The sequence below is a fragment of the Eschrichtius robustus genome, chromosome 11 (assembly GCF_028021215.1).
Source record: "Eschrichtius robustus isolate mEscRob2 chromosome 11, mEscRob2.pri, whole genome shotgun sequence".
NCBI lineage: Eukaryota > Metazoa > Chordata > Mammalia > Artiodactyla > Eschrichtiidae > Eschrichtius > Eschrichtius robustus.
In genome coordinates this window covers 18,211,656-18,222,419 of record NC_090834.1, presented here as the reverse complement: position 1 = coordinate 18,222,419, position 10,764 = coordinate 18,211,656, and the positions used below count along the sequence as shown (strand labels likewise).

General features: G+C 44.6%; 1 pseudogene; it reads left to right on the top strand.

Moving 5' to 3' along the window:
* Positions 1-6,169: 6,169 nt before the first annotated feature.
* Positions 6,170-10,519, top strand: LOC137772138 (nicotinamide N-methyltransferase-like; annotated as a pseudogene).
* The last annotated feature ends 245 nt before the right edge of the window (positions 10,520-10,764 follow it).

Here is a 10,764-nt window from a genome sequence, read left to right as displayed (position 1 = left end):
CTTCTTTACCCACTCTCCTTGCACGTGGGCTATGTGAGAACCAGGATCCTGTTGGCTGTGTTTGCCACTGCATCGTTAGTGTTAAGAACTGTGCTTGCCACACAACTGTTATGACAACAAATGCCAATATTAATATCCTACTCTGTGCCAGATACCATTTTATCCCTTTGTTGAAAACTTCTTAATGAAAAGTTTCAAAGATACACAAAAGTAGAATAATATGATGAACCTCATAAAGCCCATCACCCAGATTCAACGTTATCAAGATTTGGCCACACTCGCTTCTTCTTTCTTTCCTTCTTTCTCCTTCTTTCACTTCTCTTTCCTTTTCTTTGTTTCTGTTGAAGTATTCTACAGAAAATCTCAGGCATCATGTCATTTCCCTTCTCTGCCCCACTACATCCTTCAGTGTCTACTTTTTTAAAAAATGAATTTTCTTGATAAATAACAAGGTCCTACTGTATGGCACAGAGAACTATATTCAATATCCTGTAATAAACCATAATGGAAGACAATATGAAAAAGAATATGTATATATATATGTATGACTGAATCACTTTGCTGTATACCAGACAGCAAACATTGTGAATCAACTATACTTCAGTTTTAAAAAAAAAAATTTTTCTTATGTAACTTCAATGCCATTTGTATGCCTTAAAAAATTAGAAATGATTTCTTGGTATCATCACTCAGTCCATATTCATATTTCCCTGATTGCCTCAAAAATAACTTTTAAATGTTGATCTGTTTGAATTAAGAGCCAAACTAGGTCCAAACATTGCATCAGTTTGTTATTTCTCTTAAATCTCCTTCCCACCTGCCCTGCTGCTGACCTGTTGAAGAAAGGGGTGATTATTATTAACTTTTCAGTTATGAGATGATGAGGGCCCAAAATGGGGCTGGATGATAGGAGTGAAAAGGAGGAAATGTTCTGAAGAGACTTTGTGGAGTAGGGTCATCTGGTCGACCCTACTTTAGGTCCATAGAGTGGTGATACCACTGCCCGCTCAGAAGCACTCAGGAGCTATGAGAGTAACAATCGCCTTGCTCCCTCTTACAGGGTCCCTGGTGTGACGGCTGAAAGGAACCCTCAGATCAGCTAACTGTATCTCGTGTTTTAGTCCCTTGCCCAGCCTCTCCCACCTGAACAGAACATCTGTACAATTCTCCCACTTCTTCACAAAATTCCCTCTTTATCTTGCAGCCTCTGAAGCTTGTCAGTCACTGTACTTGCTGTGGTTCCCACACCAGCTGTGCACCAAAACTCATGGAGTTTTTTCTGCTTATTTAAAAATACACTCAAATATCTGGTTACCTATCCCAGACCTTCCGAATGAGAAGCTGTAGGTGTGGTACCTGGGAATATGTATTTTCAAACCACTTTCTGGATGATCATGATGCTAATTTCAACAGCCAGATCATCTTAGAGTCTGTATCCATTGACAGCTTTTATTTTCATGGGTAATATTTTCCTGCTTTTTGGCCTATGTAGTGATTTTTTTGTTGTAGGCTAGATATTGTGGGTGATCTATCTGAAGGAGTCTGGATTATGCTGTTTTCCTTTAAAGAGCGTTGTGTTTTGTTTTGGTGGGTAATTAACTTATCAGAGACTTTCCTTGCCCCGTCAAGGCTTGGTTTTAGGCTTTGTTAGGGTGAGTCTAAAGTAGCCTTTATTTTAGGGCATAATCCTTCTTCCCAAAGCAGAACTTTCTAGTGTCTCAGCTGAAGACTGAGACAGTACATCCTGTAACAAGAAGATCTCTCCACTCTGGCTTGAACACTGACTTGCAGCATCATGTGATCTCTAATATTTCCATTCTACTCTCAACTCTATAGCAGCCAGTTTCTTACAAAGTCTCACCCTGTGCATGTGCAGCCTGTTTGTTGACCAAAAACTGACAGGCAACCCTTGTTATGGGTTAAATTGTGTTCCCCCAAAAGATACGTTGACGTCTGAACCCCTAACACTTCATAATGTGACCTTTATTTGGAAATAGGGTCTTCATAAAGGTAATTAAGTTAAAATGAGGTCATCAGAGTGAGGTCATCTATCAAATCCAATAGAAGTGGTGTCCTTTATAAAAAAAAGACATTGAACACAGAGACATATGCACAAAGAGAAAGCCATGTGAAAATGAAGGGAGAGATCAAGGTGATACATCTTCAAGCCAATGAATGTCAAAGATTGACAGTAAACCACCGGACACCAGTGGGGAGGCATGGAACACATTCTCCCTCACGGCTCTCAGAAGAAACCAACCCCACTGACACCTTGATTTCAGACTTCCAGCCTCCAGAGTTATGAGAGAATAAATTTCTGTTGTTTAAGCCACCCAGTTAGTGGTACTTTATTATGACAGCCCTGGCAAATGAATACATGCCCACATAGACTTCTGGAGCCCCCTCTATATGACTTCCTCCTCCCTGACAGCCAGCCCCACGAGTTCCATTTGCTCTAATAGCAGCTCTAAACTCGGATTTCGCTTTCTCAGCTCAGCAGGACTGTTGGACTCTTCCTGGTTTCCAGCTTCTTGTGCTCACTTTATGTGTTTTCCTTCTCTGAGGGCTTGCAGCTGTGTACTATCTATTGTCCAAAGCCTTAAAACAGTTGTGTCATTTTGTCTAGTTTTGTAGCTGGTTACGGTGAAAGGCAACTCCAGTATTTGTTACTGGCCAGAAGTGAAATTTCTTTTCTTTTCTTTTAATATTTATTTATTTATTTGGTTGCACCAGGTCTTAGTTGTGGCAGGCGGGCTCCTTAGTTGCGGTTCCAGGGCTCCTTTAGTTGCGGCTCGCTGGCTCCTTAGTTGCGGCACAGGGGCTCCTTAGTTGTGGCATGAGAACTCTTGGTTGAGGCACGCATGTGGGATCTAATTCCCTGACCAGGGATTGAACCTGGGCCCCCCTGCATTGGGAGCATGGAGTCTTATCCACTGCAGCACCAGGGAAGTCCCCAGAAGTGAAATTTCTGTTCTAAGTTCTTCGAATCAACTCATTTAATCTTCTCAACAACTCCATGAGGTAAGTTACTGTCTTCATGAGTTCCAGATTAAAAAAACAGAGGCAAAAAAGAAAAAAAAGGTGAAATAACGTGTCCAAGGATACATCTTATAAATGGTGGAGCTAGATTTTGAATCTAGACAGTTTAGCTGCAGAGTCTATGCTCTTAAACATTAACCTATTATCTGACATAATAGGTGTTCAATGAATGCATTTTCAATAAGTGAATATATGACTGTTTCTTCTAACTTTTACCATTTAGCCTTCTGTTCCACCTGCTTAGGAAAATTCCAACATTAAATCAACCCACTATCTTCACTTTTCCTGCACCCAGACTTTTAAGCACTCTGGAGAAAACCACCTTCTGGGAAGAATGAACTCCTACCCGGTTTTCCAGGTTTTTGAAAATACCTAATAATTCTGTATGTCTCTAGTCTTTGCCCTCCATTTGCTGTTGGTTCTCACCTCAAATTTCAAATATCTGTACCTCCATACTTGTTATTTTCAGAAAAAAATACAATTTCCAGCCGTGAACTCTTAGTTTCTTGCTCATTCCTATCAGTCTGACTTGTATTGGCACCCATCCTTGCCTTTCCTCTACTGTCAAAATATTTAACATTTCTATTTCTATCTAAGGCTCATCCACTTTTAGCTGCTGCCCACTGTCTTTCTTCCCTTTCACAGCCAAGCTTTTGAAGTGTTGTTTAAATCCTGTCTGCATTTCTTCATCTCCCTTTCACCGAGCTCAATCTGGCTTCTGTACTTATTACTTCGTTCATTTATTAATGTTAGCTTTTATTTTTATCAATTTCATCCTTTTGCTTTCTTTAAATGTATTGATTCTTTTTTTTAATTAATTTATTTTATTTTTATTTATTTACTTTTGGCTGTGTTGGGTCTTCGTTGTGGCGCGCGGGCTTCTCATTGCAGTGGCTTCTCTTGTTGCGGAGCACGGGCTCTAGGCACACGCGGGCTTCAGTAGTTGTGGCTGGTGGCCTCTAGAGCGCAGACTCAGTAGTTGTGGCGCACGGGCTTATTCGCTCTGCGGCATGTGGGATCTTCCCGGACCAGGGCTTGGACCCATATCCCCTGCATTGGCAGGTGGATTCTTAACCACTGTGCCACCAGGGAAGCCCCATATTGATTCTTTTTTAATTCCTTAGTTTAAATGCTTAATTCATTATTTGTTCTATCTATCAATATAAATATTTAAGATCCCCTTTTGCACACTTCCCCTGCTTTATCTGTGTCTTATAGATTCTTATCTGCAGAATTCCTTTCTATATAGTTTCTTTTTTCTTTTTTCTTTTTTTCTATAGAGTTTAAAAATTTTGTTTTTGTTTTCTCATTATTCCAAAAGTGTTTATCAGAAAATTTAAAAATTTTCTGTATGGTAGAGTCTCTTGTTTTCTAGTTTTGTAATTAGTATCTATTTTATGGCATTTTAAACAGAGTATATTATTTTATATTATTTCTACTTTGGGGAAATTTCTCTGTGGTTTTATATACAGTCAATTTTTGAATATTCCATGGAAAACTTAAAAAAAAAGATTTACTTTCTGTTTCAGATTACAGAGTTCAACATATTAAAAAAAAACAAATTTGTATTATTAATTATATTTTTATTTCTCCTCTATCCTTATTTATTTAGGAAACCCTGAACATAGGAAACTGTGCCCGTTCTGTGAGTATGGGCTAGAAAGTGTTGAGACTTGTCCCTATTCTCAACACGGTGCAGGAGAAGGAGAGATGTGATGGTTTCACAGCCCAGAACATCCCAAGGAACAGAAGAGTGATTTCCCTTGCTCCTGAGTGGGGAATGGAAATGGGGCAGAGAGAGAGATACAGGCATGGAGGTTGAGAAAAGAGGATGTTGCAACCTTTGTTAATCAGTGATCTGGGACCAGATTATACAGCGTAATCTCAGTGGGTGCCAGGAGCATGGACAAAAATAAGTGCCAGCCCCTGTGCCTGGCACCAAGTAAGTTCCCCACTCCCACCCCTGGTGAAGGAAGGCTCTAGGTGATTGAGATATAATGTCTACCACCCATTTCCATGGGACTTGAAGAAGAAATTCAGTTCAGTCATAGAACAATTTTGCACACTCATCCCACAACATCTGTAGCTCCAGCTGAGATCTCTCTATGAGTTCCAGACTTCTATCCAGGTTATATTAGATTTTTCTGTTTCAAGTTGAGCATGCTCAAAATGAAACCCATCTCCTAGTGTCTTCTCACCCTCCTCACTCCTCAACTAAAACCCATTCTTCTTCTTGTCTTCCCTGTTTTACTAAATATTATCAACATTCGTTCAGTTGTCTAGGACAGAAACCAGGGTGTTGTGTTGGGGGGTGTAGTTCAGAAAATGCTAAAACTTAAAAGCCAACTAAGGCATCTCCATCCTATTATCACTCATCTATACTGGGGCTTCACTGGCGATTTAGTTTAAAAAATGCTTTTTAAATGGTTTGAAAAATCACTGTAGAAGAGGATGCAGTAAATGGAGCAAAAGAGACTAGAAACCCTTCCGTACAAGCCAAAGCCACTGAAAAGCCTGGGGGCTGGGGTAGGGAATTGGAGAGATGAGTGTGACAGAGGTGAGTGGCCAAAGGGAGGCAGGTTCAGGAAACGACCTTCATTGGCTGTTTTGGTCTTCATCCCAGTGTGTGTTCTGGAGGGATGGGGAAGGACGAAGCCTGAGCCCCATCAAGAAGGGCCCAAGGGGACTTCCTTGGTGGCGCAATAGATAAGAATCCGCCTGCCAATGCAGGGGACACAGGTTCGAGCCCTGGTCCGGGAAGATCCCACATGCCGCGGAGCAACTAAGCCCGTGCACCACAACTACTGAGCCTGCGCTCTAGAGCCCACGAGCCACAACTACTGAGCCCGCGAGCCACAACTACTGAAGCCCGCGCGCCTGGAGCCCGTGCTCCGCAACAAGAGAAGCCACCGCGATGAGAAGCCTGCGCACCACAACAAAGAGTAACCCCCGCTCACCGCAAATAGAGAAAGCCCGTGCACAGCAACGAAGACCCAACGCAGCCATAAATAAATAAATAAATAAACAAACAAATAAATAAATAAATTTATGGGAAAAAAACAAAAAAAAAGAAGGGCCCAGGGAATCAGATTGCCTGCTGCTCCTTCCTGGACAAAGCTTACTGCTCTCCATGGCCCTTCAGGAATCCGAGGAGCCTGATGTCCATCAGGAGAAATTTGAACCCATGTCCTACCAGGACTACTTCAAGATGAACCAGGATCCCTTGGGTGATGAAGTCCTCCACCTCCTGCTAAAACACTACAATGTCACTTTTTTTTTTTTTTTAATATATTTATTTATTTATTTTTTGGCTGTGTCGGGTCTTCGTTGCTGCACGCGGGCTTTCTCTAGTTGTGGTGAGCGGGGGCTACTCTTCGTTGCGGTGCGTGGGCGTCTCATTGCGGCGGCTTCTCTTGTTTTGGAGCACCGGCTCTAGGCGCGCAGGCTTCAGTAGTTGTGGCACACGGGCTCAGTAGTTGTGGCTCACGGGCTCTAGAGCGCAGGCTCAGTAGTTGTGGCACACGGGCCTAGTTGCTCCGCGGCATGTGGGATCCTCCCGGACCAGGGCTCGAACCCGTGTCTCCTGCATTGGCAGGCAGACTCTCAACTGCTGCGCCACCAGGGAAGTCCTACAATGTCACTTTTAAACCAGGTGCAGGTCTCCTTCACCTCTGAGGGGAGAGATGGGGGAGTGTGGGAGGAGGGGTGGCCATGCAACTTTTAAATCAGATGCTGGTCTTCTTTAATCGTAGGGCAGGCTTAGGGTGGGTCTGGAGAGGGGTGGCCAGACCATGAGCAGCAACTTTGGATCTTCAGAGTATGTGGAACTCCCCTACGGGAAGACTTTAGATACACTTGATGTATGTATGGTACATGGTGGGATGCCCTCAAAGTTTGTGAGGTCAGACTTTCTCCTCCCATAAAATCTAAGAGCTGTGGTCTCTGGTGGCCCTGAGTGGGCCTGTCTTCTCCCTCTCACTGGCTAAAGAAACTACAAGGGCATCAGAAAGCGTAGAAAGCCTTGCTCCAAATTCAGCATTACCACTCTTCTGCCTGCTTACCACGGTAGCCCATGAAAACAGGTGCTAGGCCAGCTGGACCACTAAAATCAAATAATGGGTATCTTTTCATCATTCACATGAGAATAAAACATAACCTGATAGCCAGAATTTTCCCAATTAAAATTTTCTGCCATCAAATTTTCTTAAGCCTTTGATGCCTGCTTCAATTTATTTGCTACTGTACCCTACGAATACAACAACAAACAGACAAACATAATGTAGCAGCAGAACCCAGGAGCAAGTGAGCAGGCTAAGTTTAGCAGTCAGCTAAGACCCCTGGGTCCAGCTCGTTTTCTCTCCTCTCAGCCTTGTTGTTTATCTTGGAAGCCCCTTGCCAGGGTCCAAATGCTACTGATATTTTGTGTCAACACAATCTCTCGTGGCTGAAGAGAAGCAAGACAGGAAGGGAAGACCAAGGGCTCTGTAAGCAGGCCCTGAAATCTCCTTTTAGTCCCCATACTGCCAAGCGAGTTTCTGGAATACAGTTGGTACTCAATAAATGTTTGCTGATTGCTCTTTGGAATGTTACAGATTGTCTCAGTGGGGCCATAGGGCACGTCAACAAAGAGTGCTTGGAATAGGGAAACCAGTATACTCAGGAATGTGATTAGATTTCTTCTCTGGACACTTCTTTTTTTTTTTTTTTAAAGTATTGTCCCCACCCCAGATCTACAGAGTCAGAGACTCTGAGGGTGAAGCCCAATAATCTTGGGGTTTTTTTTGTTTTTTTTTTTAAATTAATAGCTACTCTATTTATTTATTTATTTATTTATTTATTTATTTATTTTTACCTGTGTTGGGTCTTCGTTTCGTGCGAGGGCCTTCTCTAGTTGCGGCAAGCGGGGCCACTCTTCATCGTGGTGCGGGGGCCACTCTTCATCGCGGTGCGCGGGCCTCTCACTATCGCGGCCCCTCCCGTTGCGGGGCACAGGCTCCAGACGCGCAGGCTCAGCAGTTGTGGCTCACGGACCCAGTTGCTCCGCGGCATGTGGGATCTTCCCAGACCAGGGCTCGAACCTGTGTCCCCTGCATTAGCAGGCAGACTCTCAACCACTGCGCCACCAGGGAAGCCCTCTGGACACTTCTTTACAGTGGTAAATTGGCAGGTGAAATGTCAAAGCTGGTTCTCTAACACCCAGCCACCAAACAAACTCCCCTGCTCCTAACACTTCCCTCCTTCCAAAACTCTCCATGCTCAGTGAGCGGGGGCGGTTAGTGCAGGCAAAGTTCCCAGTCCTGGAGTTTACATTCCCAGATGGTCGACTCCCTGTAGCCTCTCCCACTGGGACAAGGAAAGTGGAGCCTTTTGGGAAATGTGGACCTCAGAGCCCTGCCTTGGTACTGATGATTCAGAACATTCCTGTTCTAAAACAGGTGGGTTGGAAGGAAAACTCCTGATTGACCTCAGCTCTGGGCCCACCATCTACCAGCTCCTCTCTGCCTGTGAGTCTTTCAAAGAGATCATTGCCATCAACTACCCAGACAAAAACTGCCAGGAGCTGGAGAAGTGGCTAAAGAAGATGCCAGGGGCGTTTGACTGGTCTCGGTGGTGAAATATGTGTGTGAGCTTGAGGGGAACAGGTAAGGGGGTTATTGTTTGTTTTTGAGTCTCCGTGATACCAGGAGCTTCACTTAGCTCCCGAATCAAGAATTTTCCATGGGGCTCATCTAGAAATGACAAGGCAGATGGAGACAAAGAAGGAAGGAAGTCAGTGGGGCCCCAAGAAGAAAGGAGGAAGAGTGAGATATGAATCCTATAAAGACCAAAAGAGGGAACAGAAAGAGCTGGCTAGAGACAAACCTGGAGCTGGAAGAAACATCACCAAGGTCCACGTGGAATGCCAAGGTCTGAGCCCAAGCAAATGGAGAACCCGCTGGACTGCCTCCATGCTGCTTGGCTGGTGCCTCTGTTGTTCCAGTTACAAGCTCCAGGGGGCTCTAAACTTGTGGAATTTTTTCTTGGATCCCAGGAGATAGAATTAGACCCAGGGGTTGGAATTAAGACAATCTTGCACTGCAAGTGGAATAGAATTTACTTACCTTGTGTATTTTCATTCAATTTCAGGGCATCAGGAAGGTCCACCATAGCCCTTCCACTCCCCAAATAGCACCCTCCCTAGTTAGGTAAGACAGTTGAGGTTGTACGTTAGATTCTTATTCCTTTTGCTTAAGACTATAGCTTTTTTTTTTTTTTTTTGCTTTTTTAAAATTGAGGTATAGTTAATTTACAATGTTGTGTTAGTTTCAAGTGTAGAGCAAAGTGATTCAGTTATACATATATATATTCTCTTTCAGATCTTTTCCATTACAGGTTATTACAAGATATTGAGTATAGTTCCCTGTGCTGTAAGTAGGTCCTTGTTGTTTATCTATTTTATATATAGTAGTGTGTATATGTTAAGACTATGACTTTTTAAAAAATACAGAGCAGGAAAGAGTAAGCCTTTAAGTACTAGTCCTTATTCATACAATAATACGAATGCAGCCCGCATCCTGAGAACAGGTATAGGTAAGAAGGAAATGCATGAGGTGACGAGGAGGTTGAGTGGAGTGGCCAGGGGACAAAGGGAGGGAAAGGTAATGGAGAGACTGGGGGCCCCAACAAAGTGCCCCAAGCTCACTTAATAGTTTTGCTCAGCTGATTCCAGGCCGACTTTCCGTTTCTGGAGGCACTTGTCTGGGTCGTGTTAAACACAGACCAGCAGAAAGGGAATGGACTAACTGCCAGGGGTGCATTGCCGACAGAGGGCCTGCAGGTAGACAGAGCGCTGATCTCAGGGTCAGCAGGTCCTGGGCTTGACTTTGTCCACAGCTGGTTCAGGACCAGGTCTCTCTCTGGGACTCAGTTTCTTCATCTGTAAAACCGGCGACCTGCTGTTCTGGGAGCCTGTGCGCCAAGCAGAGAATGGCCGGGAGTGATGTGCGTGGTCTACGCGATGAGTATGACCCAGCTGGTCTCTCTTTCCTTTTCCCTCCACTCCAGAGACAGGGGGGCCGAGAAGGAGGAGCGCTTAAGGAGAGCCATCCGCCAGGTGCTCAAGTGTGACATCCTGAAAGAACGGCCCCTGGAACCTGCGGTCCTGCCCCGGCCCAGGGGCCATCTGGTGCTGAGCGGGGACTTTGAGGCCAGCTTCTTCATGGTGGGGGTCAAGAGGTTCTCTGCACTGCCCCTGGACGAGAAATTCCTGCGGGAGGCCCTGCAGGAGACCGGCTTCATCACTGAGAAGCTGGAGGAGTTTCCGCAGGCCACTGAGACCCGCTTGGATAACTGCTCTGACTACACAACGTTCTTCTTCCTGGTGGCCCGGAGAAGGGACCGAGGCAGCGACTTGGAGGAATGGGCAGCAAGCAGGGCAGGGCTCCATCCATCACTCTGCCACCTCATTCGCGTTCCTCTCCACTTAGTCAGCTTTACTTAGAACCCTTACCAGCAAATGATTGCCAGGTAAATAGGGATGCTTATCTCAAACAGAGAGGTTTATAATATGCTTCACTAATGGCCCAGGGTTGGGAAAAAGAATTGGACCAGAGAAATAAAGCTGTGCCTCCTTCGTGTTGAGGGCTCTCCAGGGTTGCGTGGAATGAAGGGGAAGAGTCCCTTCCCGCTCCCCTGTTTTAGGCAATTCAGACGACACAACTTCAGAGCTCACTCCCCACCTCCATC